We start from the raw sequence: 22,783 nt of genomic DNA, 5'->3' as shown, positions 1-22,783 counted from the left end.
AGGGGCTGAATAGATATTTAATTTCTTTCCTTCCACTTGCCTTAGTTTTTAATTACTCTTCCTTCTTTACTTTCTTAGGATGGAAGCTTAGGTCATTAATTTCAGCTCTTTCTTCTATTCTATTATATGAATTTTAATGCTATAAATTTCCCTCTAAGCACTGCTTTTGCTTCATCCCACAAATTTTAAGAAGCTGTATGTTCATTTTCATTTAATTAAAAACATTTTTAAACTTCTGTTAAGACTCTTCTTTGACCAATGAATTCTTTAGAAGTATGTAGTTTAGGGGCACCTGGGTGGCTCAGTCAGCTGGGTGTCTGACTTCAGCCCAGGTCATAATCTCACAGTCAGTGAGTTAGAGCACTGCATAGGTTCAGAGCCTGGAGCCTGCTTCAGATTCTGTGTCTCCTTCTCTCTCTGCTACCCCGCCCCCCACTCACGTGCTCGCTTTCTCTCTCTCTCTCTCAACAATTGAATAAACATTTAAAATTTTTTTTAAAGAAGTATGTAGTTTAATATCCAAGTATTTGGGGATTTCCTAAACATTTTTCTGTTACTGGTTTCTAGTCTAATGCCATTGTGGTCTGGCAAATGATTGTGTATGGTTGCTAATCTTTTAAAGTTGTTAGTGTTTCATGACCCAGAATGTGGTCTATCTTGGTGAGCTTAAGAAAAATGTGTACTCTGCTGTTGGTAGATGGAGTGTTCTATAAACGTCAATTAGATCAAGTTGATTGATAGTGCTGTTCAAGTCAACTCTATCCTTATTGATTTTCTGCCTGCTTGATCTATCAATTACTGACGGGGATATTGAAGTCCCCAACTACAATAGTGGATTTGTCTATTTCTCTTTTTAGCTCTATCAATTTTTGCCTGACATATTTTGATGATCTGTTGTTAGGTACATACATTGTTATGTCTTTCTGGAGAACTGACCCATTTATCATGATGTAGTATCCCTCTTTATCCTTGTTAATCATTTTCCTTGTTCTGATGCCTTCTCTGTCTGAAATTAATATAGCTGCTCTAGCTTTCTCTTGATTACTATTAGCATGGTCCATCCCTCTCTATCCCTTTATTTCTAACCTATCAGTCTTTATTTTGAAAATAGTTTTCTTACAGAAAACATACAGTAGTTGCCCTATAGGTTAAAATATACATTTTAGAGAGTTTTCTGACTGGTGAACTTGTGGCAGTGTGGGGGCCAGGAGGACATGAGAGCTCTGTGTCCTTTCTCCATGCCTGCCTGCCCTATGCACCTCTCCATGCCTGCCCCTATGTTGTTTCTGAGTTATATCCTTTTATAACAAACCAGCAATCTAGTTAAGTAAGAAAGCAAGTAATAAAATGTACATTTTTACCAATCTAAGTTCACCGTCAAAAAACACTATTCTGTTCCTCTTGTAGTTCAGGTACGTTGTAACAGATTTTTCTCCCCTGCCCTCGCCCACCCCCAACATGCTTGGTGACATTGCTATTGTTCCTTTCACTTATCCATATGCTGTGATGACCAAATACATTGTTACCATTGTTACTTTAAACAGTTACCTTTGTGATCTCTTAGAGACCAGACTAGAACCTTTAGATTTGTTTCCAATGCCAGCAGTCCTGTTTTAAAGAGGGAGGAGACACAAATGCTCCCTCAAATAGAAAACTACTCCTAATCCTTCTGGAAAGTGGACTTCCATTAAACATCTAAAGAACACCTTATTATGTAGAACACTGTGCTGGGCACCCCAGGCCATCAGATAATCACAGAACTCAGATGTCAGCCACTCTGGCTCCCATATCTTACAGATGAGGAAACTATGCCACAGTGGGGTAGTGCTCTGCTAGTCTGGAAGAAAAAGAAGCTACAGAAAGGCACCCTGATCCTAGACTGAATCCAGTACTGAAAGGTAAAATGTAGCAACAGAGGACATTAATGGGTCATTCAACAAAATTAGAATAAGTACATTAAAGAACATTAAACTGAGGTTGTGTATATGTATATGTATATATTTAGGTATATGTGTATGTTTATGTATTTGGGCAGGGAGAAATGATAAAGCAAATGGTGCAAAATGTTAGCAGTAAGCAAATTTGGATAAAGGATATATGGGTTCTTTGCACTATTCTTTGCACTATTCTTGCAACTTTTCCATAAGTTTAAATCATTTCCAAATAAAAGGCTTAAAAAGTAATCCTTTAAACCACATAATAAAATAATAGGTTGCAATTCTACATTCCTGGAAATCCGGGGATTTTTTTTCCTTCATATTTTTAGTCTCTCCATATCACTGGCCCCAAAATGCCAAAATATAGTGTATTTATTTTTTGTTAATATACACTGCTTTTCAGAGAGGTGATCTTACGAAAATGCGTAACTGCTATCTTGGGAAGGAAGGGCATCTGGAATAAGGTATGTCAGGGGGGAACCAACCCCACTCTATTCAAAGGTGAATGGTTGCCAGGGTTGAACACAATTATGCCTGAGGCCTTGTTCTCAATCAAAGCACAGCTTGGTTTGGTTCTCTCTGGGACTACACCCTGGGCAGGGAGGGCCTCTTCTTTCCCTGTCCTTATTTGGATACATCCCATCTAGGATGTAGGGATGTAGGGATGTAGGAAGTAGGGAGAAACGTGAAAAGAACATTGCTTTGCTGTCAGTTATCAATGTGGAATTTCTGTTTTCCTTTTGAGCAGCAATACTTGCATCGATGTATGCCAAAAAGTAACCCAAAAATTGAAGTCAGCAGGATGCCCGCAGAGACCCAGCAGGCTTCTCTTATGCCCTCTTGTTCCCTGATCTGATCCCAGCCCATAACTTTCAGAACCCAAGTCTAGGGCCCAGAGTTTGCAGGGAAAGCAGGCAAAAGCCCCCTACTCCCAACCCTGTCCTCTCTTCTGCTGCCAACCCAGCATCAGTGGAGCAGCTGCCATCTTGCTGTACCTGTCCCCTGGCATAACAGCCTTGAGTCTCACATGCAAGATGCACAGCCACCTTACAGACAAGAAAGAGACTCAGAGGTAAAAAGGCTGAGTGAGAAACTGCATAGGATGAGAAGCCAGACTTGGGGCTTCTGACCAATGCATATTGTTCTTTCTGCTCAATCTGCTTCAAATGCCACCCTCTAGGCCACCAGTGGCTTTTCCCATATCCCATACAGAGCCTCTGGGGGTGAGGAGCACCCATTCATTATACCACAAATAAGGCAAAGCCTGCCTCTGTGCCTGGCCCAAGAAGAGACAAGACCCTGAGACCAAAGCCCATTTCTTCTCAATACCACACCAAATGGTTCAGAGCTTAGAGTGCTGGTGCTGCCCTCAGGATACCACCCAGACCACCAACCAACCTTCCCTGGAAATCCCCCTCAAATGTCACTTCCCCAGATGTTCTGGAATGCTTGCTCAGCCATCCTCAGAGGCCTTTGTTGCTCAATGTACTGAAGCACTCATCACTGTGCTCTGGTCTCCATCTGCCTGTCTGTCTTCTCAGCAGATTGTGCATCCTGGGGTCAGGGCTCAGTTACATTTGTCTGTATGTGCCCAGCAGCTAGTACAATAGTTGACAGACTGCTGAGTGAATGAACAAATGAAAAAGTAATGAGTCCCAACAGGATCCCTAGGTTCAAGCCATGGCTGCATCACTATTTCTTTGCTCTCAAGCAAGTCAGTTTCCTCTTGGTGACCTCATTTACATAATGGTGATGATTCTTCTCTGGTTCTAGCACAGAACTGTTCAGCACAGGGGTCATGTCTGCAAAAGCATCAAAGAGATGTGGATCCTACTAACTACCTCACCCATAGGCCAATAGAGATGCTTCACCTGTAGATCCCCCCAACTGGCCCACTGGCACCCCAATGCTCTGCACACCTCACTCACATAACCCCTCCTCCACGGACAGCTCCCTGTGTAGTTGCCAAGGGCAGCAACAAGTGCAAGCCTCTGTAGACTGCCAGGGATCATGCACAGAAAGTTGGCCAACTCTGCAGGATCAGGAGATATCACACAAACCTGGTGTTCAGCACTGCCCTCGGAAGGCATATGGGAGGCTGTCAGCACCTGGCCAGGTTATGCAGTTTGCTGGGATGCAATTGTTCATAGTTATCTCTTACAATCCTTTGTATTTCTGTGGTATCAACTGCAAGGTCTCTCATTTCTGATTTTACTTATTTGAGTCCTCTTTTTTTTTGTTTTTTGTTTTGTTTAACTAATGATTTGTCAATATTGTTTATCTTTTCAAAAAAATAGCTTTTAGTTTCATTGATCTTTTCTATTGTTTTTCCAGTCTCTATTTCATTTATTTCTGCTCTGATCTTTGTTATTTCCTTTTTTTTTTTTTCTGCTTTGAACTTAGTTTGTTCTTTTTCTACCCAGACTGAATCATGAAGAAATATAAAATTTGAATAAACCAATTACTAGTAAGGAGACTGAATCAGTAGTTAAAAACCTCCACAAAAATAAAAGGCCAAGGACCTGATGGCTTTATGGGTGAACTCTACGAAACATTTTTAAAATGTTTTATTTATTTTTGAGAGAGTCCAAGTAGGGAGGGGCAAAGAGAGAGGAACAGAGGATCTGAAGAAGGCTCTGTGCTGACAGCATTAGCGAGCCCAATGTGGGGCTTGAACTCACTAACCGCGAGATCATGACCTGAGCCAAAGTCAGACGCTTAATCAACTGAGCCACCCAGGTGCCCCTGTACTCTACCAAACATTTAAAGAAGATTTAACAATCCTTCTTGTACTCTTCCAAAAACTGAAGAGGAGGTAACACTTCCAAACTCATACTATGAGGCTAGCATTACCCTGATACCAGAGCCAGACAAGGACACTACAAGAAAAGAAAATTATAGGCCAATATCCCTGATGAATATAGACACAAAAATACTCAACGATATACTAGCAAACAGAATTCGTCAACACATTACAAGGATAATACCCATGATCGAGTTGGATTTATCCCTGGGACTCAAGGATAGTTACAACATATGCAAATCAGTGATACATTAACAGAATGAGGGATAAAGTCATATAATCACCTCAATAGGTGTAGAGAAGAATTTGACAAAACTTAACATCCTTTCATGATAAAAACTCAATAAATCACGTAAAGAAGAAATGTACTTCAACATAATAAAGCCCAAATATACAAGATCATAGCTAAAATTAGACTCAATGGTCAAAACCAATCAGGAACAAGACAAACATGCCCACTATTCCCATTTCTATTCAACATAGTCCTTGAAGTCCTAGCCAGAAAAAAATAGGCAAGAAAAAGAAATAAAAGATACCCAAACTGGAAAGGAAGAGGTAAAATTATCTGTTTGCAGATGACATGATCATATATATAGATATAGATATATGTATATCTATATCTATATATATCTATGAAAACTCTACCAAGAAACTGTTAGAATAAACAAATTCAGTTAAGTTGCAGCATGCAAAATCAGTACATAAAAATAATTTGCATTTCTTTTTTTATTTTAGAGAGAGTGTGTGAGAAGGGGAAAGTGGCGGGGGGGGGGGTGCGGAGAGAGAGATTGACTGACTCTTAAGCAGTCTTCACGCTCAGCATGTAGAATGCAGGGCTCAATCCCACAGCCCTGGGATCATGGCCTGGGCCAAAATTAAGAGTTGGACACTCTACCGACTGAGCCACCCTGGCACCCCCATTTGTACTTCAATACACTAACAACAAATTATTTGAAAGAGAAATTAAGAAAATAACCCCATTTATAACAGCATAAAAAATAGAAATAACTTAGGAATAAATTTAACCTATACATGGAAAAATATAAGACACTGATAAAAGAAATTGAGGAAGACACAAATAAATTAATAGATGTTCCATGCTCATGGATTGGAGAAATTAATATTATTAAAATATCCATATTATTCAAATTGATCTATAGATTTAATGCAATCTCTATCAAAATTTAATTGGCATTTTTCATAGAAATAGAAAAAAAATCCTAAAATTCATATGGAACCACCAAAAACCCCAAACAGCCAAATTAATCTGGAGAAAGAAAACAGCTGAAGCATCACACATCCTGATTTCAAACTGTATTACAAAGCTATGGTAATCAAAACAGTATGGTACTGGCATGAAAACAGACATGGAGATCAAAAGAACAGAAAGCCCAGATACAAACCTACATAAGTCAACTAATATTTGACAAGTGTGCCAAGAACACACAAAGGGAAAATGATAGTCTCTTCAATAAATGGTGCTAGGAAAACTGGACAGCCACAAGCCAAAGAATGAAATTGAACCCCTATCTTACACTACTCGCAAAAGTAACTCAAAGTGGAATGAAGATGTAAATCTAAGATCTGAGTCATAAAACTCCTAGCATAAGGGGCACCTGGGTAGATCAGTCGGTTGAGCATCTGACTTTGGCTCAGGTCATGATCTCACAGTTCATGAGTTTGAGCCCTACTTTGGGCTCTAAGCTGTCAGCACAGAGCCTGGAGCCTGCTTTGGACTGTGTGTCTCCCTCTTTCTCTCTGCCCCTCCCCCATTCATGCTCTGTCTCTCTTTCTCTCTCTCAAAAATAAACAAACATGGGGCGCCTGGGTGGCGCAGTCGGTTAAGCGTCCAACTTCAGCCAGGTCACGATCTCGCGGTCCGTGAGTTCAAGCCCCCGCATCAGGCTCTGGGCTGATGGCTCAGAGCCTGGAGCCTGTTTCTGATTCTGTGTCTCCCTCTCTCTCTGCCCCTCCCCCGTTCATGCTCTGTCTCTCTCTGTCCCAAAAATAAATAAACGTTGAAAAAAAAAATAAACAAACATCAAAAAAAATTGAAAAGAAAAACAACTCCTAGCATAAAACATAGGAAAAAAACTTTCTTGACCTTGGCAATGATTTCTCCAAAATCACAAACAACAAAAACAAAAACAAGTGGGACTAAATCAGTGACTATAAAGATTCTGCACAGCAAAAGAAACAGTTACCAAAATGAAAAGGCAAACTTATAGAAGAAAATGTTTGTAAACTATATATGTGATAAGCAGTTAAATCCAAAACATAAAGAACTTTATACATGTCAAAAAAAATAGCAAAAATGATGATGAGGATAATGATGATGATGATAACAATACTAACAACCTGATTTATGGGCAGGGGAGCTGAATGGACATTTCTCTAAAGAAAATATACAAATGGCCAACAGGCACATGAAAAGAGGCTCAACATCGCTAGTCATCAGAGAAATGCAAATCAAAACTACAATGAGATATCACTGTGAGGGTAGCTAATATCAAAAAGACAAGAGATAGCAAGTGTTGGTGAGGATGTGGAGAAAAGGGAACGCTTCCTTGTTCACCGTCCATGGGGATGTAAATTGGTGCAGCCATTACAGAAAACAGTATGGAGGCTCCTCAAAACATTAAAAATAAAACTACCACATGATCCATCAATCATACTTCTGGGTATATAAGCAATGGAAACAAAATCAGTATCTTAAAGACACACCAACATTCCCATATTCATTGCAGCATAATTCACAACAGTTAAGATATGAAAACAAGCTACGTGTCTGTTGATGAACACATGGATAAATAAAATGTGGCATTTTTATTTTATTTTATTTTATTTTTAATTTTAGAAAGAGAGAGAGCACATGAGTGGGGCAGAGGGAGAGACAGAATCTTAAGCAGGCTCCACGCTCAGCAGAGAGCCCCACGTGGGACTGAGCCAAAATCAAGAGTCAGATGCTCAGACTGAGCCACCCAGACACCTCTAAATTTATTTAATTTTAATTAATTTAGTGATATGTAACTAGGTGGCTACTAAATTGGACAGTGCAAGTCTAAAAGTTCTGATATTTGGGTAGAAACCAAGAGACCTAGGGACACATGGCGTGTTACCATCTCTTCCTTTAAGTGAGTTGTAGGGGCACCTGGGTGGCTCAGTTGGTTAAGCATCTGACTTTGCTCAGGTCATGATTTCACAGTTCATGAGTTTTAGCCCCATGTTGAGCTCTGTGTTGACAGCTTGGAGCCTGGAGCCTGTTTCAGATTCTGTGTCTCCCTCTCTCTCTGCCCCTCACCCACTCACACTCTCTCTCTCTTAAAAATAAACATTTAAAAAAAAAAAAATAAGGTGAGTTTTAGAAGAGGAAGAAGGTCCAGGCCTTCTCTGGTCTGCAACACCAGGGCAGCGAACACTTGAAATGCAGGACCTTGACTGGGGACTTCAAAGCAAAAGGGGAAAGGGGGCTCAAGTAAAACCATTACACAATGTACGTGACATAGGAAGGACTAGGAGAGAAAAATCCCCACAATTTTTCAAAGAAATTAACCCTGAGCTGGCAACAGCCCTGTGGCTTCAATCTCAGCACACAGGCACAGTTGAGGGGGCTGCACATTTCACAGAGAAGGAAACCCTGAGACAGGGCAGCTGGGCCACGGCAGCAGGCTGTGGCATGGGGAAGGCAGGGGGAGCTGTGGGAGATGGCTGCCTGGAAGGGTTGCGGCCTTGGCCTTCATGGAGGGAAGGAGCCAGGAAACCCACACCAAGCCTTCATTCTCTCAGTCCTCAGAGCATCTGCTGATGCCTCCCCTGGTCCGAACTTGACAGGAAGCTGGAAGTAAGCACACATGGTCAGCCTCAGGGAAGAGCAGAGAGGGGTTCTGGACACAGACATCGCGAAGTGACGCGGCATGGATGGAATGAGTGGTAAGGAAAGGAGGGATGAGAACGATGTCAGGTGATGAGAACGGCGTGTGAGGAGGGCACCTTCATGTTGTCATGACAGTGGCCGTCCATTGGGGCCTGCCAGCCTGGCTCTGAACCCTGACTCCACTACCTGCTAACGGACTGATCTGGGTTAGGTTCCTATGGGGTGATGACACTCATGGTCTCTGGTGTCTCTGTACATCTTGTGAGCACAGGTGTTGACTGTCTTTGCTTGAGTATATTTCTGAGGATATTTAAGTAGCAAACAGCCTTGGAAGAGAGGGAGTGTATCTCTCTCCAGAGCAAAGGTCGGGCATCATAAAAGATTTGGGTTTTCTGGGTTCTTCTGTAGCATAACCCGCTGTGTGTGAGGCATCACCTGGCCCTCCTCGGTGTCATCTATGGAAGCTGGGGTGCAGGGAGTTGGCACAAATGCTGACACGAGCTCCCACTAGTGCTGTGAGCAACAAAGCTCAGCCCTGTCTTGGACTGGGGCCTCCTGTGTGCTGCCGGCACCCAGGAGACTTTGTGTGGCAGGCCAGCTGGCTACTGTGTCAACAGGGCAAGATCTCAAGCCCTTTGCAGCTTTTTTTTTTTTTTAATTTTTTTTTTTGTCAACGTTTATTTATTTTTTGGGACAGAGAGAGACAGAGCATGAACGGGGGAGGGGCAGAGAGAGAGGGAGACACAGAATCAGAAACAGGCTCCAGGCTCTGAGCCATCAGCCCAGAGCCCGACGCGGGGCTCGAACTCACGGAGCGCGAGATCATGACCTGGCTGAAGTCGGACGCTTAACCGACTGCGCCACCCAGGCGCCCCAAGCCCTTTGCAGCTCTTGACAGCTCACTTCTCTAAGTCTCAGTTGCCTCAGCTGCAAAATGGGAACAACAAAAGGGCTGTGGGGATTTCAAGTGTTGATATACACAAAGGACTTAGAATAGCTTTCAGTCCCAAACACACGCTCAAGTTAAGGTAGTGATTTTATCTAGTACTGTATGGCAAATGTTTCAAATTTCAAAAAGGAAAAGAAATATCATAAAAGGGGACTTGAAGCCCATGGTGGGGGAAGAGACAGACTTACTAGGGTCTCTGAGTGAACTGAAGTTTCAGAAGTCCTGAAATAACCTACAGAATTGATCATGGAACAGACGTACTACTTGTAACTCTGAAAAATAGTCTTCTGAAAAGAAAAGAGGGGAGAGAAGACCAAAAATGTCAAAAATCCCAGTTTCAAAAGACAGATTCCAGGCACAGCACACAGGCCAGTGAGATGTAGATTCCTGAAAACATTCTAGAATCAATGATGAAGCAGATGGTCTGTGAGCCTGTGGTAAAGAACACAGGGAACGCTAGAAGCCAGCACGAGTTCACAAGTAACGTGCTGTATGGTACTAATATTTTTTCTGACAGGATTACTGGGTTAACCACCAAAATACTGTGAAAACAGTGTAGCATGATTTCCGCAGAAAAGGGTGACATGGGATGGAGGAATGGGGGTTGAATGGGAATATAAATAATGCAGCTACTGACCTGAAAGAAGGTTTCTAATGAAGGGCCAACTCTATCCCGTGCATCGGGGTTAGCCTAGACTTGGACAAAAACACAGAAAATAGGTCTGAAGATGACACAAAGCTGGGAGAAATAGCCAGCATACCATTTGAAATATTTCCACAGCCTAGCCCAATAGGAACAGAATTCAGTTCTTCATGTGGGTTCCTCACAGGCCAGACAGCGGCTATGGGAATTTAGTTAAAAAAACAAAAGCAAGAACAAAAATTAAAAAAAAAAATTGGGTTTGGGGCACCTGGGTGGTGCAGTTGATTAAGCATCCAACTCTTGGATCTTGGCTTAGGTCATGATCTCACAGTTTGTGAGTTCAAGCCCCTCACTGGGCTCTGTGCTGATGGTGCAGAGCCTGCTTGGGATTCTGTCTCTCCTTCTCTCTGCCCCTCCCTCACTTGCGTGTGCTCTCTCTCTCTCTCTCTCTCAAAATAAATAAACTTAAAAAATTTTAAAAACAACAACAACAACAGCAAGATTTTAGTTACTTGAAGGCTTGGTGAGAGCCAGAGACGTGATGCAAGCCACTGAAAGAAAGCAGCGTCAGTCACAATGAGATGCATTATCACAGGGATGTGGCCCGGCATCCCAAGTGTATGCCGCCATAAGGCACCATGCCCAACGGCTTGTGTACATCTTATTTAACCCTAACCATGCCCCAGACACACGGGAAGAGGATGAAGTTCAGAGAGCTGAAAGGACATGTACGCTGTGCCGAGATCATGGGGCACGTCCACTGCACAGCCAGGATGGAACTCCAAGTCTGGGCCACCCCTTGGCCTGTTGAGACCTCCACACTACTGTCCAGTGGCCTTGGTCACCCCACACCAGCAGAGCTGCACCCAGTCCTCCAGGCAGGTCACTGTCAAAGCTGTGCCATGTGAGAAACTGCAGAGGAACTAGAACAAGTCAGCCTGGAGAAAGAGGGAGACGGATGAAGCCTAAGTACATAATCACAACTTACCAGACCTCTGTGGGTCCTGTCCCTGCTCCCCACCTGTGTCTGTCCATGTCCCTCCACATGCCTCCTGTCTCCCTGAATCCAGCCCCACCGGCCTGCTTGAGCCCCCCTCCACTGCACCTGATGGTTTGCCCTCCTCCATGGCATGCCCCTTTCAGTTGGCCAACTCCACCCCATCCCCCAGACCTCAGCTCCCTTTGGGAGATGGCCATCTTAGACCCAGGCCTGGTCTGAGCCCACCCCTGCTGTAGGAGGACGGCGGAATCTCTTTCAACAGACACCTCAGCACGTTTCCTGCTTGGTGACGGAGACTCTCATGCACCAAACCTTGGGGAAGATTCAAAAACAAGCAGAGTTATTTCAAGGGCCGCTACATATATGAACTATGTTATCAAAAATTGTTTAATAAATCTAAAATACCATCACTAATAGATACTTTGGTGATGGGAATTTAAGGTTTGTTTTCCAGACCTCTACATATTTAATGCACGCGTCGGCACCCCAGAAGAGGACAAAGACATTAGCAGCAGCAGCAGTGAGAGGCAGACCTGCCTCAAAATCGTGATTTTCCATCTTCTTCCTGCATATAATCAATGGGAGGCTCTACCTCTGATATTATTCCATGTCTTCTAAAATGAGGTTAACTCTACTCCTAAAAGAGCCAAATCAGTAATGAATTGCAAATCAAGAATTCTGTCAGTGCCTGGCTGAAAAAGGGCAAGAACTCTGATAAACCAGTTGGACAGAAAAGGTCACCTCCCTGGTTTGGGAGTGACTATAACGGCAGCATGTCAGAGGAAAGAGTGTGTTTGAGGAGTGTTTGTTCCCTATGATCAACTCAATGTAATAGCGCTTTCTCCATCTGCCAGTGTGCACCCATCTCTGCAGGATGCAACTTGGTAGAGAAAATGCCTTCCTAAGGACCACCAACCATGAGGGGATGCTATGTCCAGCCCCAGGACATGCCTTTCTTTGGTCTATGCTGTGTGTCTCCCAAGAGCTTGGTCTCCTATAAAGTAACCCATGAAAGGCAAGATGAAACGGACCCTGCTACCCAGTGTTATCAGACAGTGTTCTGTTTAAAGTACCGGCCTGCAGTCTGCCAAGCCTCCTCAGAGAAGCCATACAAGGGACGATTCTCCTCTCCCATCCCCATTCAAATGATGTGTTAATGGACCACAAAGAGCAAGCTTAAAAATAAGCAGAAAACAGGAGGAGATGTTAGGAGGGTGTAAAGACTGAGTTTTATACTCCACAAGAGGAACTGGACCCCAAATCTAATTTTAGCCATGAGTCCCACAGTAAGGGTTAGAAATGACCTTCAGAAACAGAGCAAAGGGGAGGGGGAAGGGAGGATTAACTTCTTTTTGGATGCAGCTGTGGGTTTCATGGGGATTCATCCTGAGCTTTCGGGTGTTTTTGTTGTTGTTGTTGTTTTGCACAACCTTGGCCTGTGGTTAGACCCTATGGAGCCAGTCTTTAGTGTACATGCTGCTGCTTCTGTTTCTAGGAGCTTAAAGTGGACTTCAGGATAAGGGAAAAGCTTCCTCCAATCCAGTGCTACCTACAGGTTCTGACAATCACTACATACTATCAGGGAGGAAAGATTTTTTAATTAATTAAAATTCTCGCCACATGTAAGTAGGCTCAGAACTTCTGCCCAAATGCTGAACGGTCCTGACATTGCCATCTACTTTTAAATCATGTTGGAAAGCATTACCTTGTATCAAGCCAGCATCTATGTTAATGCAACTTATACTTATTACTCCTATTTTGTTCCTGACCCAAGTATCTTGTTCGTATCTTTCAAATATTCAGAGTTTTGTTTCTCCCCTTCAGTACTTCTTCCTTTATGGTTTTCAGCAAACGACCCACATGACTCTGCTTATGCCCCAATTTGTCTACGTCCCTTTAAAATGAGATCCAGGAACTGAACTGTGGGCTCCGAGGGTCTTTATCATTTTCCCACCGTCCAGACGTCAAGTACATTAGCTATTCTATGTCATCCTCATTCCCCATTAGCACAAGGACAGGTTGCAGCTGTTCAGCAAGCATTAATTGGTGGTGATAAAATGTTGTGGCAGAGAAATGTCTGACAAATGTGTTCAGCAAGTCCATGACCCTAAGCCAAGTTTACAAAACTGTAGTTTGGAGTAACTTTAAAGTGAATTTTAATTCATTCTGTAAAAGCCTATGTAGATAATTCAAACAGGAGAGCTTCTTGGACCTCACTGCCCATCCAACTGGGCATCCCATCCCTGACCAGGGATCTGCATCTGGAATGTAATGATTTCAAATCCAGAGTTTATTGCTATCATGGATTATCCCAGACCACCTGTATTGGTTCGGAGAAAGGCAGTCTGGCAAACCCCTTTTCAATTCCATATCCTTGTACTTGAATGCATATTAGAGGTGTAATTTGAGCTTTCTTTTCCTAACTTTCGTTTCCATTTTCTAACTATGTTTTTCTTTGAAGTAGACAACTGGGTCAGATTAGACAGGCTCAGTTATAAAGGTCACAGATAGAATTTCAGCATTACAAAAATGCCAAATAAAGATGTCTCCTTTACAGTTGGGCAAGAAGTATTTCAAAAGAGGATAACTCTGTATAAGCATTAAAATACTATAGATGTCATATAAATATATATTCCATATAATAATATATATGTAACTGCTAACATCGTATAATGTCTAAAAACGACCAGTACAGCTGTGCCACTAATAAAATTAGCTGAGAAACTCTTTGGCAGAATACAGTTCCTTCTTCACAGAACTGTGAGAATACTGGTTGGATATATGGACAACCATTCAGCTCCTGGAAAAGGGGCATCTGTGTGGTCCAACATGCTGTGGCCTTTCTCCACCTCCCAATGCTGGATAAATGAGAGATTGCAGCCACACTTAGTCTCCGTCATTTGGCCATTCTTTTCCCTTCCCATGTTGGAGTAAAATGTCATCAACTACAAACTGCCACTGATAGGCTCTCACCATGGAATCAGAGGCCTGTGTGGGCCACTCAGGGAACACCTCTTGCGACAGGGTTATTTAAAAATAATATGCACAAAGTGGGGTCAGACACATTGTATTTCTACAGATAAAATCATTAAGCAGAAACACAGCAGGATTTGTTTAATAATAAAGTGGTTTGTTGAGGTTTGGAATTTTATTATTTCTTTTTAGAAAAATGAGAAAATTTACAAGATGCAAAGGTCTTACACAATACATTATCACTAAAGTCTGTTCTCTGTACACCTTAACACGGGCCCTGGCTAAGGCGGTGTTGGGAAGAGCATGGACAGCATGAATTGCAGTTGCGACCCATCATGGACACGCAGAAATACACCACAGTGTGAAAGGAGGACTCGGTGACAAATAACGCTGGACCAGCCTGTTCCAAAAGCAAGCCAAGAACTCACAGGAACCAGCAAAGTCTTTCTGTGGGGGGAGCATGGGTGTCTGTCCTGTTGCAATACGCACGGGGTGTGCTCCCCTGCACCGCCGGCACCCACCTTTCCGTCAGACCACAGCAACAACAGAGAATGGTAACGTTCCTTTGGTGGTGGTGTTTGGTTTCATTCTGCTTTGTTTTTGCAGGGCTACTCAGGTTCCCTATTTCTTGTTTCTGTCTTCCTTTTCATGATTCAGTTCCAAATTCTTAAAGCAGTGTAGGTACTTAGCATCTTCCATGAATTTTTCAGGATCCAGTTCCACCCGATGATAATGCACTAAAAAGAACAAAGATAAGACATATTACAGGAAAAGGTGCCTTCAAATTTGCCTTCAAATCCTATTTTAAAAATATGACCAAGCATAAAAAAAATAGCTGAAGATACCCTTTCAGTCCATACAATGACAACAGCGTGACAGAGTTTCACTTTACTACGAAAAATCTGCCAAGCTGTCACATATAAATCCAAACACCTCATCAAAGTCTCCAATTTATTAGAACCTCATTCTTAGAGCTCAGAAAGACACTAAATATCTGGGAATTAACTCACTTCTAAATGGCCTTTGATCAGAGAAATCACAAGGCAAATTAGAAAATAGGTTAAAACGTGACTGTGAATGAAAATGCAACATATCACAATCTGTGATACTCCCTAAGGCAGTACTTAGAGGGAAATTCATAGCATTCAATGGCTACCTTAGAAAAGAAGATGTCACATCAATAATCTGAGTTTCCACCATAAGAAACTAAAAGAATAAAAGAGTAAACCCAAGGCAATAAAGAATAGAAACTAATGAAATTTCAAGCAAAAACAAAAAAAAATGGAAAGATCAATAAACCTGATAAACCTCTTGCCAGACTTACCAAGAAAAAAGAAGGCATAAATTATGAATATCAGGAATCAAAGAGGCAATATCACTACATGTTTTATAGACATTAAAAGGATAAAAAAGGACATACCACGGCATAATTCCCACAAATTAGACAACACAGATGAAATGGACAAATTCTTTGAAAAAAGATACAAAACCTTATTTCCAAATCCTTTTAATAATGAGGGAGGCAGAGAGGAACCTAAATAAAGCACAGAGACAAGGAATAAGCTAAACACTTGCTTTTGGGATATTTTTAATGCTGCTCAAAGGATAATGGTAGGCTCTTCAGTATAAAATCTCCAAGTGCCTCAAGTTTTCTTCTGTAATTCTGAGGCTACAACAAAAACCAGCTGGTCTTGCCAAGATCTATGAAGCAGGCAATTGTCAACCAAGAGTTTAAACCCCAAACTTAACACAGGAGTTTCTATTCTCTCAGATCTAAATTCTAATTGGATGAACTTTGGTAAAAGCAGAAGATTCTGGTAATAGTGGGTTGCACAGTGATACCACATCTGTGAATATGCTTCTGGGTACATTCAGCACAGGTCACATTCTTAACAAAGGGTTGTATTATGAGCAGATGCCTCAATAGAATTAACAGCCTTCCATTCCTGCGCCCAGCTTGACATGGAGGCCCATGGGCCCACACCAGAAAGGCTAATTATAACTTCAGCTATGTCCTTCAGTTCTCTAGACCCACACAAGGAACTAAAATTTCCCCCAAGGCCTACCCTCACGCTCTAAAACCCACCAGTCATAGTGTTGCACTATTTCTAAGAGATCTCAAAGACCACAAGGGAATAGGGATTATACAACATAATTCCTGGGGACCATATTTAGTTCTATTTTTAAGTCAAGAAAAGCAGTCCATTTGCTCCTATATTTTAACCAAGATAGTAACCCAAACATAGGCACCTGGGTGTATTGAAGCCTCTTTCCTCATCTGCAATAGTAATAACTGAAATCCTGAAACTGGATCTCACATTGACCCTTGGGGAACTTCATCTTGGTGCAGATTAAAACCTTTGTTTTGAACTTAAAATGAGCTTTGGGACCCTGCTTTAATATATTATTCTTTTACAATTACTTCAGATAAATATCCTAGATGTTTTAAAGCTTTGAGATAATAAATTTATGCTTCCAATGTCTGATGTGCAGATGGAAATGATAAGGTTTACATAATGATAATGTTCACAATATTCCATTAGATGATGAAAGCAGTGGCATTATATATACAGTCTATCTTTAAGTATGTAAAATTAGAGAAAGATACAGAATTATCTGATTAGAGAAAATGTTATAAAAGCATTATGTTAATAATGATTATCTTTGATGAGATGGCGGGTGACTTTTATTTTCTTTGAGCATTCTGGCATTTTAAAAAATTTTCTGTGATGAATGAGCATTAGTTCTATAATACAAAATGGCTTTCAAAAGAAATTTTACGAGGAAGACAATTTAGAAATTCTAGTTCCCTACCAGAGAATCACAGAACTAGAAAGGATCCTGAGAGGTTTCATGCCAGGGGTTCTCAAAGTTTACAGTAAACCACTTAGGCCTAGGGACTACATTAAGCACTGACCCTGAAGGATCTGAACTAAGAATTCCTTCAAGAATTAACTGTTCTAATACTGGAATACCCAACAGGTGCACCTAATCATAACATCAACATTAATATTATGAGTGATGAGCTCCCAAACTGCATGCAAGAGCCTTCTGGCCAAGCAGTAGACACTGTCCCACCTGAAAGACACTGCCCCCTGCCCCTCACGATACATGGATTGGTCAAATAGATGCCACTTTTACTTTCGATCTCACTTTTAACAAATGCTCCTTCTCATTTTCTTAAACATGACCAAGGAAAAACCTAGAGGCCAGGTTGCTGGCTGTCAAGTGGGAGTGGCTGGAGATAACACTCACACAGCTAGACGTATGAAAAGGGAGGTGGGGAGGAGCTATCTGTGAGGTCCACCTGCCATATCAGAAGCACTGAGTGGAAGTCATGTGCAAACTGACAAACACACAATTCTGCACAAGAGGGTGTCAAAATTTAGAAACCCTGGAGGAAGGGTAAGGTGCCTCCCTATGAGAGCTCAACAGAGGACGACATCTACTCCCTGTGAGTCAGGTGAGCTATCTCAGGGCAGACATGACCCGCAGGCTGGAGGCAACAGGCAGTAGTAAGCACCTGAGATAACAGCACCATAATTTCATAGCCTTGTGGAAAGAAGCTTCTGGAATGGTTCTCTTTTATTGCCTGCAAACATTGGGGGCAGTGGGGGATAATCCAGCACCAGAAGCAAGGAATTCCTCAACAGCCTGTTCGAGTCTCTCAAAGATGCTGATTTCCAGCCGGTCTGCTTCTGGCTGTAGGCCATTCGAGCAACCACAGATGTAAGTGCTCGAGTTAAGATACACAGACCACAGACCTGCTCTCCAAACCACTGTCAAAAGAACCCAGATTTTATATATTTATTTCAGGCCACAGCTAGGATCCAATCTGAATTCACTTACCTAGAAAAGAAAGGCTGTTCTATGAGAAAACATGGGTCGCTGAGAAGTCCACGTTATCAGAGAAGGATTCACTCTGACCTAGCATTTATTGTGATTCCAGTGAGCCTGCACTGAACTGTCAAGGTGAAGAATCTCTGCCTTTACTCGAGGCTGATGGTCCTGACCTGGTGATGTGTATAAGGGGCCAGTGATCTGATTTCCCCATTAAGACAGGAAACCTTGGTGTGGTGTACTAAAGGAAGAAACTCCCAAAAGAAATTAGTTTTTAATTTGGGCTTAACTTCTACCCTATTTCTCACATATATTTGTACGTATTAATCATGCCTGTCTTACAGAACTGGCAGTGGTTCAGAATTTTCACTTATCCAACTGAGCTTTCTGCAATGACAGGGTTGTTCTACCTCAGCACCATCCAAGACAGCAACCACTAGCCAGATGTGGCTACTGGGCACTTAAAATGTGGCTACTGTGACTAAGGAAATGAATTTTAAATTTTGCTTAATTTTAATTAATTTACACTTAAGTATCCATACATAGGTAGTACCTACTGCATCAGATGGCATATTTCTACATTATCTGTAAGCTTAGCTCAACACTTCAGCAAAAAACAGAATCACTAACTGTGGCCAGCTTCTTGCCAATTTATTTTCTAATAAATGAAACTGAGGCAGAAGCTAGGTATGCAGAAAATCCACTTCTGCTGGTAAAGAAACATAATGTGCCTACTGTGCATCAGTGAGGAAGCAGTTCAGCCTCATGTATAGCAATGGCCAGAATAACACTAAGGTTTGGAAACAGTAACCTCCTCTAGGTTAGAAGAAAGAGAACGGGGGGCGCCTGGGTGGCACAGTCGGTTAAGCGTCCGACTTCAGCCAGGTCATGATCTCGTGGTCCGGGAGTTCGAGCCCCGTGTCAGGCTCTGGGCTGATGGCTCGGAGCCTGGAGCCTGTTTCCGATTCTGTGTCTCCCTCTCTCTCTGCCCCTCCCCCGTTCATGCTCTGTCTCTCTCTGTCCCAAAAATAAATAAAAAACATTGAAAAAAAAATTTAAAAAAAAAAAAAAAAGAAAGAGAACGGGGCAGAAAATAATCTTTGACGAAAGACTGCTTAAAATTTCCCAAACGTATTGAAAGACAAACATTTACCAGTTCAAGAAGCTCAGAAAAGTCAAAGCAGTCATCAGAGTGAGACTCAGATGCGATACAGATGTTGGAATTATCAAAGAAAAACAACTATGATTAATATATTAAGGGCTCTAATGGGCAAAGTAGACAATATACAAGAACAGATGGATAATACAGCAGAGAGATGGAAATGCTAAAAATAAAAAACACCATAACAGAAAAGAAGAATGCCTTTGATGGGCTCATCAGTAGACTGGACATAGCCAAAGGAAGAATCAGTGGGCTTGAAAATACGTCAATATAAACTTCCAAACTACTGAAATGCAAAGAGAGAAAAGAACAGAATTGGAAAAGGAGGTGGGGGGGGCATGAGTGCCTCAGTTGGTTAAGCATCTAACTCTTGATTTTGTTTCATGGGGTCAAGCCCCATGTCAGGCTCTGCACTGATAGCATGGACTCTACTTGGGATTCTCTTTCTCTGCCCCTCTCCTGCTCACTCGTGTGCACGTACACACACACACACACACTCTCAATATAAATAAATTTCAAAAAAAAAAAAAACAAAAAAAGAATGGAGGAAAAGGGGAATTGACCAACCAGGACATGGGGCAATTACAAAAGGTATAATATACATATAATTGGAATATCAGGAAGAGAGAGAGAGAACAGAGCAGAGTGTTTGACATAATAATGGCTAAGAACATCCCAAACTGGAAAAAAAAAAAAAAAAGAGAGAGAGAGAGAGAAATCCCTGAAAGAAGCTGAGGGAAAGGGGTAAGGGGAGGGAGAAAGTGGGGACGCTGTTATTACCATGTGATAACATGTGATACACGTGAAGCTGTACAGGTCATCTGAAGGTGGACTTAGGTTAAAACTGCATGGGAATGCAAGCTGGTGCAGCCACTCTGGAAAACAGTATAGAGGTTCCTCAAAAAACTAAAAATAGAACTACCCTACGACCCAGCGATTGCACTAGTAGGCATTTATCCAAGGGATACAGGTGTGCTGTTTCGAAGGGACACATGCACCCCTATGTTTATAGCAGCACTATCAACAATAGCCAAAGTATGGAAAGAGCCCAAATATCCATCAATGGGTGAATGGATAAAGAAGATGTGGTATATATACACAATGGAGTATTACTCAGCAATCAAAAAGAATGAAATCTTGTCATTTGCAACTACATGGATGGAACTGGAGGGTATTATGCTAAGTGAAATTAGTCAGAGAAAGACAAAAATCATGTGACTTCACTCATATGAAGACTTTAAGAGACAAAACAGATGAACAAAAGGGAAGGGAAACAAAAATAATATAAAAACAGGGAGGGGGACAAAACAGAAGAGACTCATAAATATGGAGAACAAACTGAGGGTTGCTGGAGGGGTTGAGGGAGGGGGGATGGGCTAAATAGGTAAGGGGCACTAAGGAATCTACTCCTGAAATCATTGTTGCACTATATGCAAACTAACTTGGATGTAAATTTAAAAAAAATAAAAAATAAAACAAGTTAAAAAAAATGTGTACTGCAAACTCTAGGGCAACCACTACAAATTTTTTAATTAAAAAAAAATAGAAACAGCACGTCAGAGGCATAGTTAGTTTTATACATGAAACACCACCACACGTTGACACAGGAAGCAAAATGAAAGCTGTGGAAATGAAAGAGATTCTACCTTCTACAGGGGAAAAACACAGTGAAAACATGACTATCCTTTAACAGAACACACACACACACACACACACACACACACACACACACACACACACCCTGCTCTAGCTCATTAGGAAGAAATGTGCTCAGCCAGATATGTCTTATTATTCAGACAAAGGTCAAGTTGAAAAAGCAAACAGATGGCAGTTTCCAAAACACTTTCCTTGCTTGGTTTCAAGTGTGTTGACATTTGAGGACAGAAATGTGGGGTGCTGCTCAGGAGCACGCTCCTCTCACACCCTAATGACAGCAGCCAAATAAATATGCAAATGAGGCAATACTCGACCTTGCAATCAAAGGCAGAGAGCACATGGTCCCACAGAGAGGCTGCCATAGCTAGCACAGGGGGAAATGGGAGGTGCAGCCTCACAGAAAACCTTGAGCCCTCCCAGCAAGGTGAGTGAGCCTGAAGGAATGAGGCAGAGGACAAAAACAGAGGTGCACTTTAGCACTTCCATGTTCATTTGATAAAATAAGAAACATCTGCAATGTGACAGAAATGTCAACACCCTGGGAGTATCCTCTAAAGGTTTCTCATTTTCAAAGAAAAATATGCCCAAGCTCATGCAACTTCTCACTCCACTTTCTTCTGCCTTTTCTTTCTCTCTCATGCCTTGGAAACTCCAAGCTGTTCCCTTAGGTCCTGTGAGGCTCCCTAGGGCTCTTCCTGTTTGTAAAGAAAAGCAAATGAAAACTGCAGCTCCCCTCACAGAGGCAGGGGTGGGGCTTGCTGTTTTTCTGTGGAGCACAGTCAATGCCAAGGTCACCTTCTGTCTGTCACTACTTAATTCAGCTCTTACAGATATCTGAATATTCAGTGGTGATTTTGGGGGTCTACTGGGATGACAAATTTCAACAGATGGGGCAACAAAAGCCCATGGGCAACAAAAACCCCAAATACATAACTGGAAGACCATCTGTCATTTACTCCTGGCCCCCTTTAGGGTCTTCAAATCTGAGTACATGTCTATAATCCCAGAAAGGTGCAGGAGAGGGGTGGGTGCCCCAGCTCCTCCCTGATCCTTGGCTGGCTGCAGCAGAGGTGCCTCAGAGGATTCCTCACATCTGTCCATACCTGGATGTCAGCACCAGCCACCCAGCCTCTGCTGTCATCTCTGGTTTGAATTCCAACTGGACATCCACCTTAAACTGCCAATAAGCAAATGGTTTTCCTCATGAACTCAGTCAAAAACCCAGACAGTGCTACAGTGCTAAATATGCTAAATATGCAAAGAAAACACGGCTTCTGTATTTTCATGGGCCCATCTAAATGTCCTCACAAGTCTCCATCCCACTGAGTAGCAGCAGGGGAAATCTTGAACGCACAGTAATTCTGCTCGCCTGGGTGTTGGAACAGCTGAGTCCTCAAGTGGCCTTTGTGCCTCGGTGGCTGGTGTGGCTCAGCACCTGGTGCTGAGCCCTGGGGCACACCACTGAGCAGCACCTGATTGCTCAGGGGCCAGAGCCCCCACCCCTGTCTGACCTGACCTCAATTCAGCTCTCACTAGCACTACAAACCCCTCACGCCTTACCCTGGGAACCACATGGAGATTGTGGCTGAGACCTGCAAAGACTCAGTGCTGAAGAGCTGAGGTCATGACCCTCCTGGCTTTCTGGGCACATTGGCCTCTCTCGGCCTCTGGGGCAGGCTCACCTCACCCCTTCTAATAGGACCTATGGCCAGCCCAATGAACGCCCACAAACCTCTCTTCTGCACACCTCACAAGGCATGTGAGACCCTCTACTAGCTCCTGCTGCATCCTGATGCCTAACCATGTCTTGCTGCCCCTTCTACTCAGCTGCAGCAGTCTCGTAGAGACCTGCAGCCATCCTACACAGCAGTCTCCTTCCAGAATTCCCACCAGGGACCAGAGCACCAGGACCGCAGGCCTCCAGCTCTCCCATCAACCTAACCACC

The 22,783-nt window shown here is 42.5% G+C and overlaps 1 protein-coding gene and 1 long non-coding RNA gene across 3 annotated transcripts in view; one reads left to right on the top strand and one right to left on the bottom strand.

Moving 5' to 3' along the window:
- The first annotated feature begins 1,509 nt into the window (after nt 1-1,509).
- Nucleotides 1,510-9,263, top strand: LOC123384383. The gene is made up of 3 exons (XR_006595406.1): nt 1,510-1,898; nt 2,341-2,401; nt 8,527-9,263. It is a non-coding gene; the product is annotated as an uncharacterized LOC123384383 (long non-coding RNA).
- A 5,052-nt stretch (nt 9,264-14,315) lies between these two features.
- Nucleotides 14,316-22,783, bottom strand: part of DTD1 (D-aminoacyl-tRNA deacylase 1) — a 207,543-nt gene continuing 199,075 nt past the window's right edge. For both annotated transcript variants that reach the window (XM_023251498.2, XR_002741067.2), the window contains one exon: nt 14,316-14,916. The gene's annotated coding sequence lies outside the window, so the exon portion shown is untranslated. The remainder of the gene's footprint in view (nt 14,917-22,783) is intronic.

The sequence above is a fragment of the Felis catus genome, chromosome A3 (assembly GCF_018350175.1).
Source record: "Felis catus isolate Fca126 chromosome A3, F.catus_Fca126_mat1.0, whole genome shotgun sequence".
NCBI classification, from domain to species: domain Eukaryota; kingdom Metazoa; phylum Chordata; class Mammalia; order Carnivora; family Felidae; genus Felis; species Felis catus.
Note: the sequence above shows the minus strand (reverse complement) of the source record. Positions and strands in the feature narration are given on the sequence as shown.